A 27,354-nucleotide genomic window follows, 5' to 3' on the forward strand; every position below is an offset into this window, starting at 1 on the left:
TGGTCATCTTGTTCTCGCATGCACTGTCCTTGCGCATCTTTGTGACTGTCGTTCTCTTCTTCCTGGTCCTTGGTATAATCTATCCATCCTCAACGGCCACACATCCTTGAGGGTCTTGCACAGGTCCTCCTTGACTTCGGATTCATCTAGACTTCCTCATAGTCCTAATCCAGGTCTAACTCGGTGGTGCACTCATCCACGTCTTCACAGATCTCGTCCAGGTCCTTCTCAGCTGCATGCTCATCCAGACATCCATGTAATCTTTGTCTGGATCTACAAGCATCTGGGCAGGAGGCATCCTCTTCAGCATCTCAGGGTAGCTGATACCTGTGTTGACGAACCCCTGGAGTTTGACTGGATCTACAGGTGTCCAGGCAAGCAGCGCCCATCCACAGCATCCTGGGGCAACTGGTACCTGTGCTGGCGAGTTCCTGGTCTTTCGCTGGATCTACAGACATCCTGGCACGCGACACCCTTCCACTACATAATGGGGCGGCTTAATACCTGGTCTGACAAACATCTTGGTCCACAGGCTTCTGGCGATCATCCAGTGACATCCTTCCTACAGCACCCTAAGGTGACCGTTTCTGCAGCAGGGTCCTCCTTCGGTGCCATGTCGGATATCGTTGGTCAGACTGCTATATATATAGTTGGGGAACCAGATCATACACATAAGGGCCAAGATAGTAAGAGAAAAAGAAAGGCAACAGAGAAGAGGGGATGCTAGGTGCTACAGTTTACATAAATTTGCTGTTTTTGATGTTCATTTTTACTTTATTTTCATCTTTTTTTCATTTTTTGTTTTACCTTCTCAAAATAAAGAAGAAAAATAGGAGGGGGAGACATCAGTAGTGATCCGCACAGACCTGGCCTGAACTACCAACTGTCTCTGATAGATATGAGAGTAGATAAGGGAAACAACAGCAATCTGCAAGGATTTACTTGAACCAATTGTCATTACAAAGAGAAGGAATAAATGTAAAGTAAGAAATAGTACATTATATACAAGTCACTTGTAAAGACTGACAAAATCGCGGGCAAAAGAGATACATCAGAGATCTTTACGCCTGCAACTATGACAGCAACAAACCCTATTAATGAAAAGGTTTCAGTGACTTCTGTTCTGCATGGATGGACGAGTGAGTGAGTGAGTGAGCGACAGCAAGCATGAATGAGAGTGAAAGTGAGTGAACTCACACAGAAAATGTATCACAAACATGATGATTAATGTTCAATATAACAATATCGAGATAAATTAGCAATGCTATTAATACAAAATTATTTCTTTTCTCGGGGTCAGAAATTCTGAACTGACGAGGTACCCATGTCTAGCTATGCATGACATCATCGACAGGGGGACTCTATGCCCAAAATAGCATACAATGAAGCAAACTGAGCCAGGATAATCTATAAATAACCTGCTCTCTTCAGTTTGTCACAATCCCTACGGTATCTAACTATCATAAATTGCACGATCACTTGGGATTTACCCAAACCATGCAAGCGATTTCTAGAGGGTGAGAAGGGCATGATTAATAAGCGAATAATGATTCTATATTAAACCCTCGTTCTACTTAATCAATGGACATAACTGTGGGTCATGCCGACTCAAAAGTTGTCAACCGAACAAATAACTTTGGTTTTACTTGTACCTACTATCCTAACGTCGGAGCGTAGATCTATTAGGCAATATATGCAACCCCAGGTTATATCAGGCATCCCTATGCACTGTGATATGGGGAAGATCCTAACACTATACTCAAGAGAGAAATTAATAAATTACATAACTAATGAACGATATTCATGTTTGACCACATACCCTCATCACATAGTGATGTGATCTAAGTCAAAAGAATAGTGTGAGAACATGCTATTCGCAAGAGTGACTGCACATACAGCTTAACACACTTATGGGAGAAGAAGGAAGGGAAAAGAAATAGAGAGGCCCAAAATGACCACCCTGCCACCAACGGCTAGACTCTTTATTATGGAAGAGTACAACACAGTAAAGGAACACACAAGATGATGTTTGAAGGTTAGCGCTGAACGCAGAGTCACTTGCCTGGCCAACCAGCCCTGGTCACGTCAAGCGCTGGACACAAACTGAGTAAAACTGTGTCATCCTTGGGCACAAACAGGGAGCATCCACCGGACACGTGGCATGGAATATCAGCTGCAGGAAGTGTGGGGCAGCTGCAGGAAATGTGGAGGGAGCAAGGTGAGGTCACCGGTTCCGTCTGTTAACCCCCTTTCCCGACAGGAGGTGTGTACGTACATGCCATGGCATGCCTGGACTATCTGCCAGTGGCATATACATATACGCCATGGTGTATGTATGGCCGTGCAATGAGTTTTTTTTGTTACAATTACGGCAAAATGTTATTTTTTTGCCATTGAAAATGTGATAAAGTAGTTTTTAACACTTTTTCTCATTTTTCTTATACTATGCATTCATAAAGGCTTCCCGGGCTTCCATGGTTAGCGTAAAAAAAATTAAGTTCCTAATCAACTACACTGGCCAGAGATATTATATAGTATTCACGAAGTGATGATGTAAAACCACGTGAAAAATACCGATATGTATTTTAGTAAAAAAAAAAAAAATCACTTACTTATAAAATCACTGAACATAAAATTATATCTATAAGGAAGTGATAATATAAACCTGTGATAATATAAACCTGTTATCTTATAAAATAACTTGGAAAAAAAATGCAAAAAAAAAAAAAAATACAACAAAACCTACGGTTTCAACTCCATGTGCTAGGGTGACGATATAAGCCCCCAGCAGCTGGGCCCAGACCACTATGAATACTACCCGTCGGAAAAGGGTTAATGACCCTCCATAGAGAGAAAATATTATGTTATGGTGCAATATTTTAGGACTTTTATCTTGGTCACATGTGGTGACTTAATACAATGAAGATAGATTATGAAGCCTACTAAAAACTAGGATTATAAACTTATTCAATTTTAATTTTAGATTTTTAAAAAAAAACTTTTTGAAAGTCAGGATCAAAAGAAATCCCCTCCATGCCTTCAGTAAAGATTGTTAAAAATTTAAAATCACTAATAGACAGAAAAAAAAAAAATTCTATCGAAAAAAAAAACGAAGTAAGGGTCCTCCCATTGAACATGGGTTTCGGTAAAGAAAAAAACCAGACAGTCTTTCACTCTACAAATAAAAATGAAATCCATACACAGTTGAAAAAACTTACACAATCTAGCTTTATTCAACCCACTCATATATGAATTAGTGCCGTTTTTTGGGCATTGTCGTCTCGCTTTCTTTTTACCAGAGCTTTTAAAGGTCAAAACTTTTTTTTTTTCCCCCCCTATTGGGGATTTTAATTCAAATTTTAGCATCTAAAAAACATTATTATTTCGTGACCTTTCTTCCAAATAGAAAAAACAGTTTGTTTTTTTAAAGATTTTCATCCTTACTCCAAGTCTTAGTTTTCTGACTTCTAATATTTGTCTTCTTGTATAGCCAAGATAGAATATTTGAATATTCAAACAAATCACAAAAAGAGCATTTTTCTATTTTACAAGAGACACAAGCACTAACATGTTCCCTCCTACACACTTCTGGTATTATACAAGTGGAATATAATATAGGTTTGAGAAATCAGCCCTCAATATTTTTTTTTTTTTTTTATTTCCTTCCATTCAATTTGCATAGCCAATATTTTTCTTAAACCTGGGACACATGCCTGAAATAATCATTCATCTGACTCCTTTTCCCAATGCAGATTTTCATTTTCGTTTTTTTTTTTTTGTGTATACAATTTCACACACAAAAGCCTTTTCTCTCTGAAGAGAGAGATGGGGTTGTACTTCCCTGGCTCCTTTGATTTTGGGATGGGAACTATGATACCTTTCCGCTCTGGGGGAGGGTGTTTCCCGGACTTTTGATGAGTTGCAGAAATGCAAGCTCATCTGCCAGTCCTAGGTGGGAAATGATGGGGTATGAGATCCCATCAGAACCCAGGGCTGAGCAAGAACTGTTTATATAGGTTTTTCTTAGTTCCCAGTGTTATTGGGTTCAGCTGCCCTTTCTCTGATATGAGCAAGTCTGCCTGGTTTTAGGCTTCTTTGGTTTGTCCTTTTGCGCAGGCAGACTTTGCGCTTTTTCTCCCAGAACTATGCACCAAAACATTTCATCTGATTTAGGGTCATGGGTGTGCACCAGGGCTGAATGGTTTACTCACCTGACCATTTCCACAGCTCTGTAAGGTGGGTTTATGGTCAAAAGGCTCAACACCCTTTCAGCCATTTTTAGCTTTTCCTTAGCATCCCCGACTGTTCCTTAAGAGGGCTAAGTTGCAAGGGGTTTTTTCCTTCAGAATTTTTTTCGCACATGTTCACTCTGTGGTTGACTTCCCTTGATTTCACCCTTTAAAATACCGGATCTTTATAAAAACCCTTTGACCATAGCCCGGGTTTTTGGTATAGTCTGTGAGGCTGCTTGATTTTTGCAATGAAAGTCTGGCTTTTAAGAAATTCTGTGGGGGGTTTTATTTCCCCTAAGACAGGGGGCCAAAAGGCATTCTGAAAGATTGCCATTTTGGGCCTTTTCTGTTTGGATTTGCTAATAGCATTTGGGGTGGCCACTCCATGAGGGGGATAACGTTGCCATAATGGTCACTGGTGACCATTATGGCACTGTTACTACCAACACACCATCTCATTCTCTCCACCAGAGCCCGTTTCCAAAGGGGAAGTCAAACCCCAAAATGCATTGGCTCTTTGCTATTTAAAAAAGCGATCTGGGGAAAGTCTCAAGCAATTTGTATGTGATACCCGCGCACAGGGGGCCCGCAGAAAGCCAGAATGGGGTTGTTGCATTGAAATCTCCCCCCATGATCCTCAGTCTTTTGGGCAGTAGCAAGCCTGGTGATGTAAACTCCCACAGCTTGCTAGCTTAACATTGTACAGATTGTCAGGGCCCCTGGCCAAGTGAATCTCAACAGTGAGAGATTCAACACACTCTCCACAGTACGGTGCATTGGCTATTGCAGAGCAAGGGATTGTTCTGACCAGGATGATCAAGCCCCTTTTGCCAGCTGTGCTTGGCAGCATGAAGACATGATACCCTGAGAAGCAAAATCTCCTCTGTTAATATCTCCTGGAGCATGACAATGTCAATGTTCCTTGATCACACTATTGCGTGGAGGATTGCATTTTTTGTATTAAAGCCCAGATGTTCCACTGTAGTATGATTTGATTGGGTGTCATGGTTATTTGGTGATAGTTACTCAGAGCGTCTTTTTTTCAAATTTCAAGCTGTTTTTATCAGAGTCTGACAATCCCATTGTGAAGTCCTTCTGCCTAAGGGTTTCATCGTTTTTTGGGGTGTTTGTAAAGGGATGGGGCCAATGGGGAGTGGGGAACCTTTGGTAGCTCTGACTTTTGTTTGTTTGGCTTTTCTCACTTCAGGCTTTGTCTGTGTGCCTTTTCTCTTTGCTGACTTTACCTGGGAAACTCAGCCCGTTCTGGACTGGGTGCACCAAAATTTACGTTTTGGGTTGCCTGGAGGCTGGGCCCCGGGTTTTAGTGGGAGGGGGGTCCACCTGGGTGAGGGGGGAAATTTTTTTGGCTCTGTTCAGCTTCCCCCTTTCAGGACGCAACAGTTTAGTCACTGCCATTATGGCAAAACCCTGCTACCCTTTTCTGCCTCCTCACTCAAAAGGAGATCAACTTCATCAAAATTTATATCTCTCTTGGGGAGCTTTTACAGTGCTCTTTGAACCTTTACTCCTGTGGTTCTCTTTTTGCACTCCTGTAATGGTTAGAATGGAGGAGCTTTCTTCCTCTTATAAGGTAGGGAAGCCTTTTCTCTTTTGTTCTGTCCCCACCATGGGTGCCTGGGAACAGGAAAAAATCCCCGGGTTTCTTTTTTTAAACCGTGTCATTTTGAGTCCCTCTTTTTGGCGAGCAAACCAGGTCCAGGCGTGATGCCTCTTGGCACAGTTGGGCTTTGGGTGTTGTATCCCCTTTTTCCTTTCCCTTTTGGGGCCTTAAGGCCCACCCGGTGTTGTTGCCTTGCTACAGACACCACATTTGGGCTTCCTTGCAGCAGCCTGGTGGCCTTAACCCTTGCCGACGGGGGGCATATACCACATCCATGCATGGGTGGACCATCCCGGGGCGTACAAAAATGCCCTAGTTATGTATGAAAAGCTTGCTTGCTTAGATTTGCGAAATTCGGCTTCGCCCGGGCCTTTCCTTTGGCCCCGCCTGTATAAATGCCCTGAGGTTTTTTTTTTTTTCAATCATGGCAAAGATTATTTTTCTGCCACTGAAAAAAGGGTTAAATCAGTTTTAACACTTTCTATTTTTACCATCAAAAAAAAAAACAACAAACCCACGATTTCAAATCCGATGCCCCAACCCTGCTTTTTTTTTACGGGGCTATAGACCCAAAAATGATCAAAATAGGGTATATATACAAAAAAATATCCTTCGTCTCGTTTTTTAGGAAATATGGCAAGTAGAGACTTTAGAAAAATAATGAAAACTGAAAAAAAACAACATATGCTGTAGTATTTCAAGAAACAGTATGGGATTTGGACTTGCATGAGTGGGTTTCGCATGCTAGGGCAACGATATAAGCCCCCGGCAGCAGGCCCCGGCCTCTATAATATACCCCTCGGAAAAGGGGTTTAAAAAACCCCAAAAAGCTCAGGCACATAAGTTCTTAGTTGAAGGTGCCCCAGTTACAAAGATCAAGGTTTTTTGATTAACCCCTTTTCAGGTACCAAGACTTGCCCGGTTGGGCCCCTTTCCCCTTCGACTTGGGAAGCTTTCCTGACCTTGGGGGTGATGTGTCAATCCACATCAAAGGGTCAAAACCCAAATAGACCAAATTTACTCTCCTAACTCCCGGATTCATGGCAAAGAACACTTTCCACCCCTCCCCCTTTAAACCCCTTTGTTTTTCAGGAAATTCAGGTAGCTTGTCTTTTGGGGACCTAATCATGCCCTGGTCTCTGGCAACCCAGACTGACAAACAGATTTTTCTCTCCAAAGCTCTCACCAGGTGGTAGGCATTGTCAAAGCCTTCAGGTTTTGAGGGAGCCTTCAACTGTGAGGTCCAGACTCTTCCTCAGTCTGTCTCTGGCCTGGGTCGTTTTGGACCGCCCTTTCGGCTTGGATTCTGGGCTACAATCGTGAGAGCAACAGCTGTTTCAGCTGGTTCAGCTTATGCTCCCATCTCAGTCAGAGAAGACGTCTGAGTGCTCAGAGGTCTCCCGTTTTAGGTACTGGCCTGGAGAGGCCAACACAAGAGTTCATCTGCTGGACAATCTCATGGACAGACATGTTTTGGGCTGATCGCATTCATTTTGGCGGCAGGTCTGACTTAGTCATCCTACGCTTTGGATTTTCTCTTGCCACCAGAAGCTATATATGGCTTCAAAGTGATTGCCGTGGTCTAGGCCTTGCACAGTTCATTTGTCTTTTTTGGGGGGGAGGTTGGGGGGGGGTTGGGGGAATATTTGCCATATAAGGACTTCTTTCGTCCTCTCAATGCCCCCACCCAAAAATAGAGTCCAATAAGGGAAAACTGTAAGTTTGAACTAATGTCTAGCAGGGGTGGTGTGAGTATATATGCAGCCAGTGGCCATTGTCCCGCCACTCACGGGACCAGTGTGAGTGCCAACAGCGACAAAATTGCTTTCCCTAGCCCCCCTGAGGAGCCCCAAACCGGTTTAAACCCGAACGAGCTACCTTTTTCTGGGAATAAGGGGCCAAAGGCTGTTACTGCTGCAGGGGGGTACTCATTTACAGCATCTTCACCTCCAGGACCCGTTTTACAGTGCACAGGGATGCCACGCATGGCAAACACATTTGGGACATATGAACCCTGGGGGGAAAACCAGAGGGGGTGCCCTTCCCCTACAAAATAACTTATTATTTAGAACCCTTTTCCTTTCCCTTTCCCCCCTCTCCAGTGAAAAAAGCCCTCAAGGCTGTTTTACCTCAAAGAGGGAGCTCAGGTCCGCACCCTAAGGAGGTTCCCCGTCATCCATTGCTCTTATTAACGTCTGATTGACAGGTTATCAAAACTACAAAAAAACCCGGGGGGTGGACGTAACAAAATACCACTGCCAATAGATGGTAATGTCTGCCTCTGCGTAGAGTTCAGCCCATTTGAATGTCGAGTCGCGAATATGAGCAGATTCAAGGACTTGCGATGGGCTCCTCTTTTGGAAGTCCTTGACCAGCTTTTCATGGAAAATCCCCGAGGCTGACTTTTACCAAAACATCATGGGGATCATTGTATTCTGGCTTCCCTACGTGGACATCCTCGCTGTGGTGCCAACTAGGTCAAACCTACAAGATCTCCACCACAGACTGAATGCAGTCCACCCCACCAAACAGGAGGATGGCCCAGTGTTCTCTGTGTACTGAAAACCCACAAATAAAGATGATTTCATACACTATTTCTCTGCCCACAAGAAAAGTGAAAAAGGGCATTGGCATTGGTTTTTTTCTTTGGGTTTAAACAGCATCGACACAAGCGCGAGATATGAAGAAAGAAAGAAAGAAAGAAAGAAAGAAAGAAAGAAAGAAAGAAAGAAAGAGGGGATGTTCCACAGACCACAACCTACAGAAAAATCTTCACACAAAATTAAACTCTCTGGGCTTCATCTCAAGGCTCCCCCTTGAAAAGAGGGTAAGGCTAACCATTGTCTTTAAAAAACTTGAGACAAGTAGACACAGAAGACCCTGAAGCCATAAGACAGAAATCATGACAGCTGCCCCTAACAGCAAGGCTCAAAACACAGTTATCATGTAACAAAATACATAATGAAAGTAAGGTTCTCGGAATACTCAGCAGCCAAACTAATAAAGAAAATATGTGCCTTTATAAACTCTACATTGCTACATGACATGGACTAGTAAGGTTCACCGCACTACAAAGTGCATGAACTTTTATGGCAATGGCCATGACAAGAGAAGCTGCAAAATGGTGAAAATAACCTTATGCTCAAAAGCTGCTCGCACACCCACACCCACAGTAACTGAAATAAAAAATAAAAAAAAATAAAAATAAAAAAAATAAAAATAAAAAAAATAATAATAATAATAATAATAATAAAAATAATAACAATAATAATAATAATGATAATAATACATTAACTGTGAAGGAGGGTGTAGCAGCAAAGCCCCGCAACCTGAAGTTCAGCATAGTTCCCCCGGATGGGTCACACCAGGTCCACAGCCATGTCCTCGCTCATTGGCAGCAATCCCTTGTTCCCTGCCACTTTTCACAGTGCGGTTACTTAAGCCACAGAATCCAGACCTGAGATCAGCATTTCCTGATCCTCCAGACAACCACAACAACAGTAGCATTGAAAAACCGCTTAAAGGTTTTTTTCGTAGTGTCAGCTTTTTATTAAAACATAGATTGTAAAATGCACACAATATATAAAGCCGCTAAATAAAATGTATATTAGATCACATACTAAAGAAAATTCTACAAAAATTAATACATTACTATTTCAGGAAGTCAGAAAACACTTAACGGTCTGATTCCCGAATGTTATGGGTTCTGACGCACGGAGGTTTTCCCCTCGAAATGCCCTCACACTTTAAAAAATATACAAACTACAACATCAATAAAACTCTACTTAATGTTTATAATTAGTTAGCTAGCAACCTATTATCTCCCAACATATCATATGAAAGCCGCCCTCACCTCCTATGGGACGCCCTTAGCATAAAAATTTTTGGAAGGTCAGCTTTACGGCTGATAAGACCATTTTTGACCCTCGGGACTCGCCGAGGGCCCTTTTTGGCGTTGTAACACAGAAATGAATTTAAACCATACAGGGCCCCTCCATCGCGTGTTCAGAATATGTGAAATACAAAATAACTGCTGCTGATATGAAGTATGTGGTATACCAGCGGCTACACAGGGTAAAGCATAGGGTAATAGTTGTGGTGGGTTCTTCGAAAGAGGAAAAGGGTGGGGGTGGCCCACTGTCATCTCGAATCTTTTGTGTTCAGTGCAGGCTTCCCCTCCGCCACACACGGTTGTGTAGGAGGGTGGCCGGCCAACTCTCGGTATGAGTACCCTAAAACCTTCAGTGCATGGCCACTTTGGAGATCGTGCACTCGTGGCGTTCTCATGGGAAGTGGGTGTGGGCCCGGAACCCAGCCTAGGACCCCGTTATACCGAACAACAGCATGGTTCTTGGCTAACTGGTACTGAAGCCAGTATGCCAGACTGTGCCAAAGGCTTGCTCAACATCATCAACGTCTTTAGTCGTTGCTCTTTGTGTTAAATTTTGTGTTTTTAGATGTTGAGTGTGTCTTGCATCGATTGATGCGAGCAAAAGCCGAATTGTGTGAGAGAAGTTATGGGCTTCACATTAGTCCACATTATTTTAGTGTCTATGATTTTTTCATAAAATTTGCCTAATGTCTTCAGTAGACTAATAGGGTGGTATCTCTTTGGATCCGTCAGGTCTTTTAGGAATAAGGGCCACTAAAGCAGTCTTAATGGGAGATTGAAAATAACCGGTAGCGAGAGAGGCATTGTAAATGTCAATCAAAGTTTGTATAAGGGTTGTCAGGAAGGGGAAAAAGACGGGGGTCCAAACTGTAGGACCTGGAGCCTACAGAAAACTCTTTTTTTTTCTTGTTTCCTCACCAAGATCGGGGTGTGAGTTTGCAGGTATTGTCCACCTAGCCGACAGAAAAAGACCTGGGTTTGTTTTTAACCTTTCCTTGACTCCCGCTATCAATTTCTTTAAATTTTAGAGTCGGGGCGACGAGGGGAGGGGGAAAAAACTTTGACCCGTGTTTTCAAAAATTTTTTTTAAAATCCAGGGGTCTGAAACTTTACATTTTTATGAAAGAGGGGGGAGAAGGGGGTAGTTCTACCTTCAAAATTTCAAAATTCTTTGCCAAAATTCCTGTGAATTGCAAACTATTTACTTCACTTTTTAAAATAAACCTTCCCCCAATTTTTGGGGGGGGCGGTCATTATCAAGACTATCGTGTCTGTCTTCTTGAAAAGATAAATCCCATGGTTTTTTTGCTTAAATTTCTAGTGAAACGACTTCGAATACAGTTCAGGAGACGTTTTGTCCTTTCAGACGGCTGGGGATGATGCTCGCCAGTTAAGGGGATGGGGCGAAATTAAATTTCCCGTGTCCTCTATTTTTTGGGAACGGAGCCCCTTAAAAAAATGAAAATTTTGATCTTTTAATTTGGATTTAAATGACTTTCAGTCAGCTTGTTTTTACCAGAAAGATTGTCTTTCTTTGTTTAGTATTTGGGGATGAGGAGATTTTAATTATGAGGGTAGTGGGCTGACCAACATTCAGACCCGGGGTTTTAGTGTGTTTTAGACAAGCTGCCCCCGTTCCCAAAAACAAGATCGGGGGCCCTTTTCCCCTTTGGGGTGTTGAGGGAAGTTTTAGGTCCTTCTGGAGTCTTTTGGGTTTTAAAAAAAGAAAAGAGCTGCCTACCGTGTGCATTTGGGAAAGCTTTTGTATTCATGTGGGGAGCGTTGATATCTCGGCAAAGAAACGGGAGGGTTTTTATAATTTAAAAATGTTGAAGTCAGCAAGAGGCTGTTTGCCATGAAGTCAGGGTGGCTGAATGAGAGGGTGAGGGAAATTGTTTGGGAATGGGGGTTTTATGAGGGTACAGGGCCCCCAAATTTAATCCCCCTTTATTTCCTGGTTGAACCATGGGCATGAACCCTTGGGAAAGGATCAGAATTCAGTAGGGCCACATCAAGCTTCTTTTTTCTAAAAGCCTAAAAAATTTAAGAATTGAAAAAAAAGACCTTACATCTGCTTGAACGTCATTTGCATGCCCTCACGTTGACCCATTTTACCTGGGTTTTTTCTTTATGGCATTACCTGCCCCCGGGACGGTTCCCATGAAAAAAACCTCAAAGAACATTCCTGAGGGCAAGTAGAGTCCTGCGAGCACGACCCAAAAGGGGGGTAGCCTGGGGAAACAGCGGACCCAAATTTCCCATACTTCCGTGCGTCCCCCGCGCCCCCTAGAAGGGGGCACAGGAACTGCTCCTCCAAAGGGGGAGGGGTCTTCCCCGGCTTCTGGAACGACTTTAGACGTTGATCTTGGAGCTGCTACTCTTGTCAAGGAAGGGGTCATCCAAACAATGACGATGCAGAACTGGGGAATCCTTTTTGTCTTCTTTGGCATGCTTGTTTGGTGGTGAGATCTGTTTGCATTTGTGTTCAGTGTTTTTCGTAGTGTTAAGTCTTGTGGGAGTTTTTTTTTTGTTTTTTTATTGTGGTGGTGGTTGCAAAACGAGGTGTATTTGTAAGGAGCAATGAGGCTCTGAGTTAGTGGTTGTCACCTCATTTGATGTGGTTTCTGATTTGGTGTATTCAGGAATGTATAGCTCATCAACTTCGAAGATCTCCTCTGGACCAATTCTATATTATATATATAATATATAATATATATTATATATATATATATATTTTATATAATATATATATATTATATAGTATATAATATATTATGTACATATATATATTATATGTATTGTTTTATATTATAATATAATATATATAAATATAAATATAATAAATATAATAAATGACATAAAATATTATATATTATTATAAATTAAGTAAGGGAATTTAATAATAAAATAAATATTTATAAATATATATATATAAAGAAAAAAAATATATAATAATATATAATTGTAAATATATATACAATATAAATATAACAAATAATAATTATATACATACAATAAAATAACAACATATATTATATACATAAATAATACAAAATAATAATTAATACATATATAAAAAAGTACATATAATAAAATATAATATATGTTAATATATAAAAAGATACACATATAATAATATTTTACATATATAAATATATATAATAATATTAATTATACATTATATATTTTATTTTTTATAAATTATCATATATATAATATATATACACATATATAAAATAATTTTAAAACATAATAAAAATAAATTACTATATTAATAATTACATATATATGATTATACTTATATAAAATTATACATATATATAATAATATACAAAATTATATATTACATATATTAAAATAACAATTGTAATATATACATAATACAATTATACAATTATACATAATTAATCATACTTTTTATCATATTATACAAATGTATATGTAATATGGATATATGTGGTGTTTTTGTGTGTGTGTGTGGTGTGGTGTGGGGGTTGTGTGTGTGGTGTGTGTGTGTGTGGGGTGTGTGGTTTTGGTGTTTAAATTTTATATTATATATATTTATATTAATTATAATATTATATTAAAAATATAAATATATATAATAATATATTAAAAAAAATATAATAATATAAAAATAATAATTTTTATATCTATATACTATACTTAAATAATATATACATAACATATTATAAATATACATATTAAAATTAAGATATAATATATAACACATATATATACTTAAAATATACAAATATATATATAAAACAATATAATACATATATATATACAAAAATTATTTACCATATATAATATATATATTATATTTAATATATATATATATATGTTTTTGTATTATATATAATAATATAAAAAATTAATATATATGTATATTTAAAAATATTTAATAAACCAAATATATATATAATATATTATATTTATATATTATATATAGGGGTTTTTATATTATTGTATATAATTGTATATATATTGTGTGTATAATTAAAATTGTATATATAAGTATTATAATGTGGTATATATTTATTGTATATATATATGTATATAATATGTGTGTAATATATATATTGTTAATATTGTATATAATTGTGTTATTATATATTGTTAATTATTTATTTTTTGTTGTATATATATAATCATATATATATATTTTGTATATATATATGTTATGTATAAAATGTTTGTATTATTTGTAATGATATTTTTTTTATATGTATTGTATTTTTATAATATTAATTTAATTATTTTAGTTATGTTATATGAATATATATTTATATTATTGTATTTATATAATTTTATTATTATATATTTATTTATATATTTATTATATAAAATATATAAATAATTTTATTATATATTATATATATAAATTTACACACACACACCACACACACACACAAACAAACACACCCAACCACACACACCCACACACACACCCCAACACCCCCACAACACATTAACACTATATACTATAATTTTATATATATGTATATATAAAGTTGTATTACATTATTTATATATGTATATTTGTATTAAAGTATAAAATTTTCATATATGATAATTAATATATTTATTTAGTTAAATGTATATATATTTTAAAATATGATATATATTATATAAGTATATACTATATATGTATATAATTATATATTTATATTTATTATATATTGTTATATATATTTTATATGTGATTAATTTTAATTGTATAATTTTTAAATATTATCATTTTTATTATATATATAATATAATGTAATATATTAAATATTTATATATTATATTATGGGTTTTCTAATTTTTATATATAATATAAATATATATTATATAATGTACTTTTTTATATATGTATATATTATTATATATGTATTATTTATGTTTAATTATATTATGTATTATGTTTATGTATGTATTTTTATTTTTGTTATTATTATATTGTTATAATATTATCATATATATATATATAAATTAATTTATTTATCATATTATTATATATATATTAATTATTTAAATTTACATAAAAACATATTAAAAATATATTATTATGTAAAAAAATTTTATTATATCATTTATATTAAAATTTTTAAAAATAATTAATATTTTATATTATATATTATATATATATATATATATATATAGAATTGTTGCCCAAGGGGATCTTCGAATTTATGGGTATACATTCCTGAAAAACCAAATCAGAACCACATCAAATGAGGGAAACCACTAAATCAGAGCCTCATTGTCCTTACAAAAAACCTCGTTTTTTTCCAAACCCCCACCCCAAAGAAAAACAAAAAGAAACTGCACAAGCACTTTAAAACTACGAAAACCTGCACAAAAAGCAAACAATCACCACCAAACAAACTCCCAAAGAAGACAAAAGGTTCCCCAGTCTGCTCGTCTCGTTTGGATGACACCTTCCTTACAAAAGGGGCACTCCAAGATCAAGTCTAACGTTCAGAACCGAGGAAAAGCTCCCCCTCCCTTTGGGGGGAGCAGTTCCTGTGCACCCCTTTTAGGGGGGGCTTGGGACAGCAGGAATTTTGGGAAATTGGGCCGCTGATTCCCAGGGCTACCGCCCTGTGTCGTGCTCGCAGGACTCTCTACTTGACCTCGAGGAACTGTTCATTGAGGCTCGATCATGGAACCGATACCGGGGTCAGGTAATGCCACTGAAGATAAACCCAGGTAAAATGGGTCTATCTGAGGGCATTAAAGATCGTTTAAGCAATTTTAAAAGGGCATTTTTTCAATTCTTAAAATTGTTATGGGGTTTTAGAACAAAAAAGGGCCTGATGTGGTCCTACTGAATTCTGTATCCATTACCAATGGCTATCATGCACCATGGTTACACATCCAGGCAATCAAGGGACGGATTGAATTGGGGTCCTGTATCCTCATAAAATCCACCATTACCAACAAGTTCCTCACCCTCTCATTCAGCCACCCTGACTTCATGGCAAACAGCCTCTTGCTGACTTCAACACAAAATTATTTCAAAAATCCCCTCTTCTTTCCAAATATAACGCACCCAATGACACTACACCACAGGGTTTCCCAAAGCACCTAGGCAGCTCTTTTCTATTTTTGAAACCAAAAGACTCCAGAAGGACCTGACTTCTTCACCTCATACACACCCAGAGGAAAAGGGCCACCCTGATCTTGTTTTTGGGAACAGGGAGCTCTTGTCTAAAACCCTACAACCCCGGTCTGATTTTGGGTTTGCCCAAAAACCCTCATATTAAAATCTCCTCATCACCAATACTAAACAAAGAAAGACAATCTTTCTGGTAAAAACAAGCTGACTGAAAGTCATTTAAATCCAAATTAAAAGATCAAAATTTTCAGTTTAATCTTGAAGGGCTCCCCTTCCCCAAAAAATGATGGCATGGAAAAACATCTTCGCCTCCTCGCCTTAACTGTGCTGAGAATCCCCACCTCTGAAAGGGCAAAAAGTCCCTGAACTGTATTCGAAGTCGTTCACTAGAAAATTTTAAACAGATTTAAAACCCTGGGGCTTATCTTTCTAAAGAAGAAACATCGATAGTCTTTATAATGACCCACAAAATATTGGGGCAGTTTAGTTAAAAAGTAAAAGTAACATAGTTTTCAAATTTACAGGAATTTTGGGAAAAAAATTTGTAACTTGAAAGGGAGTAACTACCCCCCCCTCCCACTCATTCATAACAATTTAAAAATTTCAGATCCCCTGGGTGTTATCAAAAATTTTTTAAAAACATGGGGCAAAGTTTTTTTCCCCCCCCCGTCCCGCCCCTTTTTCCTCATAGAATTCAGAAATTGATGCTGGAGTCAGAGAAAGGGTTGAAAAAAACCCAGAGTCTTTTCTTTGCAGGTGGACATACTGCGAATCACAGCCCCGTCTTGTGTGAGGAAGTACAAGAAAAAAAAAAGAGGGTTTCCCCGTATGGCCCAGGGGCCCAAGATTGGACCCGCCGCTCTTATTCACCTTCCTGACAACCTTATACAAACTTTGATTGACATTTACAATGCCTCTCTCGCTACCGGTTATTTTCAATCTCCCATTAAGACTGCTTTAGTGGCCCTTATTCCTAAAAGACCTGACGGATCCAAAGAGATACCACCCTATTAGTCTACTGAAGACATTAGGCAAATTTTATGAAAAAATCAAGACCTAAAAAATTGGGCTAATGTGAAGCCCATAACTTCTCTCACACAATTCGGCTTTTGCTCCACAATCGATGCAAACACACTAACATCATAACAAACTACATAAATTTAAAAACAAAAGCAACATAAGACTTGATGATTTACAAGCCTTTGGCACAGTCTGGCATACTGGCTTCAGTACCAGTTAGCCAAGAACCATGCTGTTGTTCGGTATAACGGGGTCCTAGGCTGGGTTCCGGGCCCACACCCACTTCCCATGAGAACGCCACGAGTGCACGATCTCCAAAGTGGCCATGCACTGAAGGTTTTAGGGTACTCATACCGAGAGTTGGCCGGCCACCCTCCTACACAAACCCTGTTGGGGGAGGGAAGCCCGCACTGAAAAACAAAAGATTCGAGATGACAGTGGGCCACCCCCACCCTTTTCCTCTTTCGAAGAACCCACCACAACTATTACCCTATGCTTTACCCTGTGTAGCCGCTGGTATACCACATACTTCATATCAGCAGCAGTTATTTTGTATTTCACATATTCTGTAACACAGCGATCGGAGAGGCCTGTATGGTTTAAATTCTCTTCTTTTTACAAGCCAAAGGGCCCCGCGGGACCATGGGTCAACAAATGGTCGTACCCGTAAGAGCTGACCTGTCCAAAAATGTTTAGCTAAAGGGGCGTGCCTAGGAGGTGATGGGGCTCTTCAATGATTATGTTGGGAGATAATGAGGTTGCTAGCTAACAATGTATAAAAAGAAATAGAGGTTTTTCTTTAGTTGTAGCTTGTATTGTTTAAAGTGTGAGGGCAGTTCGAGCGGAACCCCCGTCTGTCAAGAACCCCATAACCCTTCTGGAATCAGACCCCTTAAGTGATATTCTACTTTCCGCAATACGTATTATTCAATATTTGTAGAAATTTCTTTAGTATGTGATCTAATATACTTTATTTAGCGGGGTTTATATTTGTTGCATTTTTTCAATCTATTATTAATTTAAAAAGCTTACCACTATGAATAAAAACCCTTTAAACAGTTTATTCAAGTACTTTTTGTGGTTTTCTGGAGGTCAGAAAAGCTGATTAGGTCTGGATTTCTGTGGCTTAAGTATACCTGCACTGTGTAAGTGTGCAGGGAACAAGGGGATCCTGCTGTCCAATGAGCGAGGACATGGCTGTGGACCTGGTGTGACCCATCCGGGGGAACTATGCTGAACTTCAGGTTGCGGGCTTTGTGACACCCTCCTTCACAGTTAATGTATATTATCATTATTATTATTATTTTATTATTATTATTATTATTATTATTATTTTTATTTTTTATTTTTTATTTATTTTTTATTGCAGTTACGGTAGGTGTGGGTGTGCGAGCAGCATTTTGAGCATAAGGTTATTTTCACCATTTTGCAGCTTCTCTTGTCATGGCCATTGCCATAAAAGTTCATGCACTTTGTAGGGGGGAAAATTTATCCATGCTGTAGCAAAGTAGATTTTTAAAGGGACATATTTTCTTTTTTAGTTTGTGCTGGAAAACCCAGAAACCTTACTTTCATTATGTATTTTGTTTTCATGATAAAAGGTTTTTTGAGCCTTTCTTTAGGGGAAACGTCATTTTGTCTTTTGGCTTTAGGTCTTCGTGTCTATTGTCTCAAATTTTTAAAGACAATGGGTTTGCCTTTCCCTTTTTCAAGGGGAGCTTTTAGATAAACCCAGGAGTTTTTTAAATTTTGTGTGAAGATTTTTCTGTAGGTTGTGGTCTGTGGAACATCCCCTCTTTCTTTCTTTCTTTCTTTCTTTCTTTCTTTCTTTCTTTCTTTCTTTCTTCATAATCTCGCGCTTGTGTCGGACTGCTGTTTCTAAGAGCCTAAAGAAAGAAACCAATGACCAATGTCCTTCATCCTTTTCTTGTGGGCAGAGAAATAGTGTAAAATCATCTTTATTTGTGGGTTTTCAGTACACAGAGAACACTGGGCCATCCTCCTGTTTGGTGGGGTGGACTGCATTCAGTCTGTGGTGGAGATCTTGTAGGTTTGACCTAGTTGGCACCACAGCGAGGATGTCCACGTAGGGAAGCCAGAATACAATGATCCCCATGATGTTTTGGTAAAAGTCAGCCTCGGGGATTTTCCATGAAAAGCTGGTCAAGGACTTCCAAAAGAGGAGCCCATCGCAAGTCTTTAATCTGTATATTCGCGACCGACATTAAATGGGTAAATCACGCAAGGCGACATTACCATCTATTGGGAGTGGTAGTTGATCTACGTCCATCCCTGCTACCGTTCGTTTTGTAGCTTTGATAACCTTGTCAATCAGTACGTTAATAAAGAGCAATGTGACTGACATGGAACCTCCTCTTAGAGGTGCAGGACCTGAGCTCCCTCTTTGAGGTGAAACAGCCTTTTGAGTGGCTGTTTCACTGGAGAGGGAGGAAGGGAAAGGAAAAGGTTCTAAAAAAATGAAGCTATCTTTTAGGGGGAAGGGCTCCCCCCTGGTCTCTCCCAGGGGGTTTATATTACCGATGTGTTTGCCCTGCGGCATCCCTGTGCCTGTGAAGCGGAGTCCTGGAGGTTGAAGAGCTGTAAAGAACCCCTGCAGCTATAACACGCTCTTTGGTCCCCTTTTTCCGCAAGACGGGAGCCGTTTGGGTTAACCGGTTTGGGCTCCTTCGGAGGCTAGGGCTAAGAAGTGTCGCTGTTTGGGCCCCACATTCCCGTAGTGGGGACAATGGCCACTGGCTGCATATATACTCACACCACCCCTGCTAGACATTAGTTCAAACTTACAGTTTTCCCTTATTGGACTCTATTTTTGGGTGGGGGCATTGAGAGGACGAAAGAAGTCCTTATATGGCAAATATTCCTCCAACCCCCCCCCCAACCTCCCCCCCAAAAAAAGACAAATGAACTGTGCAAGGCCTAGACCACGGCAATCACTTTGAAGCCATATATAGCTTCTGGTGGCAAGAGAAAATCCAAAGCGTAGGATGACTAAGTCAGACCTGCCGCCAAAATGAATGCGATCAGCCCAAAACATGTCTGTCCATGAGATTGTCCAGCAGATGAACTCTTGTGTTGGCCTCTCCAGGCCAGTACCTAAAACAGGGAGACCTCTGAGCACTCAGACGTCTTCTCTGACTGAGATGGGAGCATAAGCTGAACCAGCTGAAACAGCTGTTGCTCTCACGTTGTAGCCCAGAATCCAACCCAAAAGGGGGGTCCAAAACGACCCCGGCCCCAAAACAGACGAGGAAGAGTCTGGGGCCCCCACAGTTTAAGGTCCCCCAAAACTAAAGGGTTTTACAATGCCTACCCCCTGGTGAGAGCTTTGGGGAGAAAAAAACTGTTTGTCAGTCGGGTTGCCCGAGACCGGGCTGTTGTGTACCCAAAGACCAAACACCTGATTTCCCCAGAAAAAGAAAGGGGCTTAAAGATGGGTGGAAAGTGTGCTCTTGCCAGATCTACTTAGGAGAGTCAAGATGGTGTACTTGGCTTTTTACCCCCGTAGATTGGGTCTGATCACTCACACCCCAGGTCATGGAAGCTTCCCGAATTCGAAGGGGAAGGCCCAACCCGGGGAAGTCTTTGGGGACTCTGAAAAGACTTTAATCATTTTAAACCTTTATCTTTGTAACTGGGGCACCTTCAACTAAGAACTTATGTGCCTGAGCCACTTTGGTGGTTTAACCCTTTTCCGACGGGTAGTATTCATAGAGGCCGGGGGCCTTGCTGCCGGGGGCTTATATCGTTGCCTAGCATGGCAAACCCCTCATGCCAAGTACCAGCATCCCTACTTTTCTTCGTAATACACGAGCATATGTTGTATTTTTTAGTTTTATTATTTCTAAGTCTTACTTGCCATATTCCTGAAAATCGACGAAGGATTTTTTTTGTTATATAACTCCTTAGTTTTTCATTATTTGGGCTATAGTCCGTAAAAAAAGCATGTTGGGCCCTGAGTTGAAATCGTCGGTTTGTTTTTTTTTTTTTTGCTGGTAAAAATGAGAAAGGTTAAAAAAGCTTTAATCTATTTTAGGGCAGAAAAAATAATCTTTTGCCATGATTGTAAAAAAAAAAACCTCATGGCATGTTCATACAGGCCGGGGCCATAAGTGAAAGGCCCGGGCGAAGCCAGAACTTCGCAAATCTCAAGCAAGCAAGCATGTTCATACATACACTATGGCGGGGGTACATGCCCCCGGCAGATGGTCCGCCATGCCTGGCATTGCGTATTGCCCCCTCGGCAAAGGGGTTTAAATGCCACCCGGTAGCTGCAGGCCAACCCAAAATTGTGTCTGTACAGGCACACAAACCCAGGTGGCCTTAAGGACAAGGGAAAGGGCAAGGGATACAACAGCCAAATTCCCAACTGTGCCAAAAGGCATCCCCTGGGGCCTGGGGTTTTCTCTGCCAAAAGGGTGACCACAATGACACGAGATTAAAAAAAAACCAGACTTTGTTCCTGTTTCCCAGGGACCCAGTTGGGGCAGAACAAAAAAGAAAAGGCTTCCCCCACCTTTAAAAGGAAAAAGCTCCCCATTCTACCATTACAGGATGCAAAAAAAGAAACCCCAGGGGTAAAAAGGGTTTAAGAGCATGTAAAAAACCTCCCCCAAAAGATAAATATCTTTGATGAAGATATGACCCCCTGTTTAGTGAGGAGGCAAGAAAGGGATCACGGTTGCCATAATGGGAGTGGGACTCGACTGTTTTCAGTCCCAAAGGGAGGAAGCAACGAGCCCAAAGCAACTTTACCCTCACCCCGGATGAGACTCCCCCCCCCATCCAAAACCCCGGCCACGCCACACGCGAGCCAAAACGGCGAATTTGTGCAGCCAGTCCAGAACAGGCTGAGCTTACCCGGGAAGCAGCAAAGAGAAAAAGGGACCAGACAAAGCCTGAGTGAGAAAGCCAAAATAAAAAAAATCAAGCTACCCAAAATTTTCCCTCCCCTTTGGGCCCCTGACCGCCCAAAAAGCCCCAAAACAAAAAATCCCTTAGGGGCAAGGACTTCCAAAGGATTTTCAACTTGATTAACGACTCTGAATTTTAATAAAGAGTCTCTGATGTAACTATCACCAAAAAACACTGACAAAACAAACTAAAACTACTACAGTGGGAAATCTGTGGCTTTAAACAAAAAATGCAATCCCCACGCAATAGTGTGTAAGGAAATTGACATTGTCAGCTCCAGGAGATTTAAAAAGGAGACTTTTCTTCTCAGGGGATCAGTCTTATGTGCCAAGCACAGCGGCAAAAGAGGCTTGATCATCCTGGGCAGAACAAACCCTTCTCTGCAAACCAATCCTACTGTGGAGAGTGTGTTGAATCTCTCACTGTTGAGATTCACTTGGCCAGGGGCCCTGACAATCTGTACAATGTTCGCAGCAAGGTGTAGGAGCTTAGACTCACCAGGTCTTTTCTCTGCGCAAAAGACGAGTGATCATAGGGGGAGACTTAATGCACACCCCCCCATTCTGGCTTCTGCAGGGACCTGATGCGGCAGCTATCACATAGCCTATGCTTGGGCTTTCCCCAAGATCCTCTTCTTAATAGCTAAGACCAATGCATTTAGGGCTTGACTCACCCTTGGGAAAAGCGGCTCTGGGGAAAATGAGATGGTTTTTTGGTAGTAACAGGCCCTAATGGCACCCGGACCTTATGGCACTGTTCACCCTCATGGATGTGGCCTTCCAATGCTATTCAAAACCAAACAGACAAAGGCCAACTGGGAATCTTTCAGAATGCCTTGCCCCCGTCTTAGGGGCAAAGAACCCCCACAGAAGTTCTTGAAACCAGACTTACATTCCATAAATCAAACAGCCTCACGACTATCCTAAAACTCGGGTATGGGCTAGGAGTTTTAAAAATGCCTGGTACTTTAATGGGGAAATCAAAGGGAAATCAAAACCCCGAGGAACATGTGCGAAAACAAATTTGAAGGAAAGAACCCTTTCAAATAGCCCTCTTAAGGAAACAGTCAGGGTGCTAAGGGAAAAAGCTATAAATGGGTGAAATGGTTTTTGAGTCTTTGCCACTGAACCACCCTTTAAAAGCTGTGCAAAGGTCAGGGGACTACTGCCATTCAGCCCCCTGGTCCCACCATGACCCCAATCAGATGAAAAATGATTGGTGCATGAGTTCTCTGGAGAACAAGCCAAAAACTCCGCTGACTAAGGAAAACCAAAAATGCCTAAAACCAGGGAGACTTGCTCATATCAAAAAAGGGCTGAACCCCTAACCTGGGAATAAGAAAAACCCAAAAACAGTTTTTTTGCTCAGCCCTGGGTTCTGAGGGGTCTCTCCCCATCATTTCCACCTGGACTGGCAGATAGCTTGCTTTCTGCAACTCATCAAAAAAGTCCTGGGAAAAATCCACTCTCCCCCGAGCTGGAAAAAGGGTATCATAGTTCCCCCCCCAAAATCAAAGGGGCCAGGAAGTACCCCCCTCTCTCTTCAGAGATAAAAGGCTTTTGTGTGTGAAATTGTATACACAAAAGGAGTCAGATGAATGATTATTTCAGGCATGTGTCCCAGGTTTAAGAAAAATATTGGCTATGCAAATTGAATGGAAGGAAATAAAAAAAAAAAAAAAATATTGAGGGCTGATTTCTCAAACCTATATTATATTCCACTTGTATAATACCAGAAGTGTGTAGGAGGGAACATGTTAGTGCTTGTGTCTCTTGTAAAATAGAAAAATGCTCTTTTTGTGATTTGTTTGAATATTCAAATATTCTATCTTGGCTATACAAGAAGACAAATATTAGAAGTCAGAAAACTAAGACTTGGAGTAAGGATGCAAATCTTTAAAAAACAAATCTGATTTTCTATTTTGGAAGAAATGTGTCACGTATATAATAAGTAGTAATTTAGATGCTAAAATATCTGAATGTAGAAATCACCAATAGGCAGGAATAAAAAAGTGTGACCTTAAAAGCTCTGTGTCAAAAAGTAACAGCGACGACGACAATGACCAACAAAACGGCACTGAATTCATATACTGATGTGAGGTGTGAATGAAAGCTAGATTGTGTCAAGTTGTTTCAAACTGTGCTATGGAGTCATTTGTATTTGTAGAGTGAAAGACTGTCTGGTGTTTCTTTACACTGCAACCATGTTTCAAGTGGTGAGTGCACCCCTTCATCTTCAAGTTTGTTTTTTCTGATATGAATCTTTTTTTTTTAGCTGTACTATTAGTGACTTTAATTTTAATCAATGCTTTACTGAAGATGCCATGTGAGTGGATTTCATTTTGATCCTTGACGTTCTTAAAGATTTTTTTTAAATCTAAAATTAAAATTGAATAAGTTTATAATCCTAGTTTTTTAGTAGGCTTCATAATCTATCTTCATTGTATTAAGTCACCACATGTGACCAAGATAAAAGTCCTAAAATATTGCACCATAACATAATATTTTCTCTCTATGGAGGGTCATTAACCCTTTTCCGACGGGTAGTATTCATAGTGGTCTGGGCCCAGCTGCTGGGGGCTTATATCGTCACCCTAGCACATGGAGTTTTAAAAACCGCAGGTTTTGTTTTTTTTTTTTTTTTTTTGCATTTTTTTCCAAGTTTTTTATAAGATAAAGGTTATATTATCACAGGGTTTTATTATCCTTCCTTTTAAAATATAATTTTTTTTCAGTGTTTTATAAGTAAGGGGTTTTTTTTTTTTTTATAAAAAACATATCGGATTTTTCACGTGGTTTTTTCATCATCCTTTGTGAATATATATAAAATCCTGGCCCGTGTAGTTTATTGGGAACTTAATTTTTTTTTTTTTTTCCCAACCATGGAAGCCCGGGAAACCTTTATGAATGCATAGTATAAGAAAAATGAGAAAAAGTGTTAAAAACTACTTTATCACATTTTCAATGGCAAAAATAATTTTGCCGTAATTGTAACAAAAAAAACTCATTGCACGGCCATCCCTACACCAGGCGTATATGTATATGCCACTGGCAGATAGTTCCAGGCATCCCCATGGCATTTTACGACACACCTCCTGTCGGGAAAGGGGGTTAACAGACGGAACCTTTGACCTCACCTTGCTCCCTCCACATTTCCTGCAGCTGCCCCACACTCCTGCAGCTGATATTCCATGCCACGTGTCCGGTGGATGCTCCCTGTTTGTGCCCAAGGATGACCCCGTTTTACTCAGTTTGTGTCCAGCGCTTGACGTGACCAGGGCTGGTTGGCCAGGAAAGTGACTCTGCGTTCAGCGCTAACCTTAAAACATCATCTGTGTGTTCCTTTACTGTGTTGTACTTTTCCATAAAAAGAGTCTAGCCGTTGGTGGCAGGTGGTCATTTTGGGCCTTCTATTTCTTTTCCCTTCCTTCTTCTCCATAAGTGTGTTAAGCTGTATGTGCAGTCACTTTTGCGAATAGAAATGTTCTCACATATTCTTTGACTTAGATCACATCACTATGTGATGAGGGTATGTGGTCAAACATGAATATCGTTCATTAGTTATGTAATTTATTAATTTCTCTCTTGAGTATAGTGTTAGGATCTTCCCCATATCACAGTGCATAGGGATGCCTGAATAACCGGGGTTGCATATATTGCCTAATAGATCTACGCTCCCACTTAGGATAGTAGGTACAAGTAAAACCAAAGTTATTGTTCGGTTGACAACTTTTTAGTCGGCATGACCCACAGTTATGTCCCTTGATTAAGTAGAACGAGGGTTTAATATAGAATCATTATTCGCTTATTAATCATGCCCTTCTCACCTCTAGAAATCGCTTGCATGGTTTGGGTAAATCCCAAGTGATCGTGCAATTTATTTATAGTTAGTACCGTAGGGATTGTGACAAACTGAAGAGAGCAGGTTATTTATAGATTATCCTGGCTCAGTTTGCTTCATTTATGCTATTTTGGGGATAGAGTCCCCCCGTCGATGATGTCATGCATAGCTAGGGCATGGGTACCTCGTCAGTTCAGAATTTTGACCCCGAGAAAAGAAATAATTTTGTATTAATAGCATTGCTAATTTATCTCGATATTGTTAATTGAACATTTAAACATCATGTTTGTGATACATTTTCTGTGTGAGTTCACTCACTTTCACTCTCATTCATGCTTGCTGTCGCTCACTCACTCACTCACTCGTCCATCCATGCAGAACAGAAGTCACTGAAACCTTTTTATTAATAGGGTTTTTTGCTGTCATAGTTGCAGGCGTAAAGATCTCTGATGTATCTCTTTTGCCCGCGATTTTGTCAGTCTTTACAAGTGACTTGTATATAATGTACTATTTCTTACTTTACATTTATTCCTTCTCTTTGTAATGACAATTGGTTCAAGTAAATCCTTGCAGATTGCTGTTGTTTCCCTTTTCTACTCTCATATCTATCAGAGACAGTTGGTTTGTTAGGCCAGGTCCTGTGCGGATCACTAACTGATGTCTCCCCCTCCTATTTTCTTCTTTATTTTTAGAAGGTAAACAAAAAAAGAAAAAAAGATGAAAATAAAGTAAAAACGAACATCAAAAACAGCAAAATTTTTGTAAACTGTAGCACTAGCATCCCCTCTTCTCTGTTGCCTTTCTTTTTTTCTTACTATCTGTGGGCCCCTTATGTGTATGATCAGGTTCACCAACTATATATATAGCAGTCTGGACCAACGATAACCAACACTGCACCGAAGGAGGACCCTGCTGCAGAAACGGTCACCTTAGGGGGCGTAGGAAGGATGTCACTGGATATCGCCAGAAGCCTGTGGGCCAAGATGTTTGTCAGACCAGGTATTAAGCGCCCCATTATGTAGTGGAAGGGTGTCGCGTGCCAGGATGTCTGTAGATCCAGCGAAAGACCAGGAACTCGCCAGCACAGGTACCAGTTCCCCAGGATGCTGTGGATGGGCGCTGCCTGCCTGGACGACCTGCAGATCCAGTCAAACTCCAGGGGTTCGTCAACCGGGATCAGCTACCCTGAGATGCTGAAGAGGATGCCTCCTGCCCAGATGCTTGTAGATCCAGACAAAGATTACATGGATGTCTGGTGAGCATGCAGCTGAGAAGACCTGGACGAGATCTGTGAAGACGTGGATGATGCACCACCGATTAGACCTGGATTAGGACTAAGAGGAAGTCTAGACGAATCCAAGTCAAAAGGGGGACCTGTGCAAGACCCTCAAGGATGTGTGGCCGTTGAGGATGGATAGTTATACCAAGGACCAGGAAGAAGAGAACGACAGTCACAAAGATGCGCAAAGGGCAGTGCATGCGAGAACAAGATGACCAGCAAATCAGGACCAGCCAAACTTGGATCACCCTTTGAGGCTAATCTAAGGTTGCCTTGAGAGTGAGGCGTTTGTAGGTGGCTGAGTAATATGGAGGGTCATTAACAGCGAACGGACTCCCTTGTTCTCCCCAATTTCCTGCAGCTGCCCACACTTTCCCGTAGCTTTATTTCTCCCCACCACGTTTCATGGAAGTTCACTGCCTTGTCCTA

General features: G+C 39.9%; 1 protein-coding gene across 1 annotated transcript in view; it reads right to left on the reverse strand.

The window, feature by feature from the left end:
* LOC119580192 (myeloid leukemia factor-like) overlaps positions 1 to 27,354 on the reverse strand; it is a gene marked incomplete at its 3' end in the record, with an annotated part of 60,332 nt that overhangs the window by 14,356 nt on the left and 18,622 nt on the right.

This window comes from Penaeus monodon, chromosome 13 (genome assembly GCF_015228065.2).
Source record: "Penaeus monodon isolate SGIC_2016 chromosome 13, NSTDA_Pmon_1, whole genome shotgun sequence".
NCBI lineage: Eukaryota > Metazoa > Arthropoda > Malacostraca > Decapoda > Penaeidae > Penaeus > Penaeus monodon.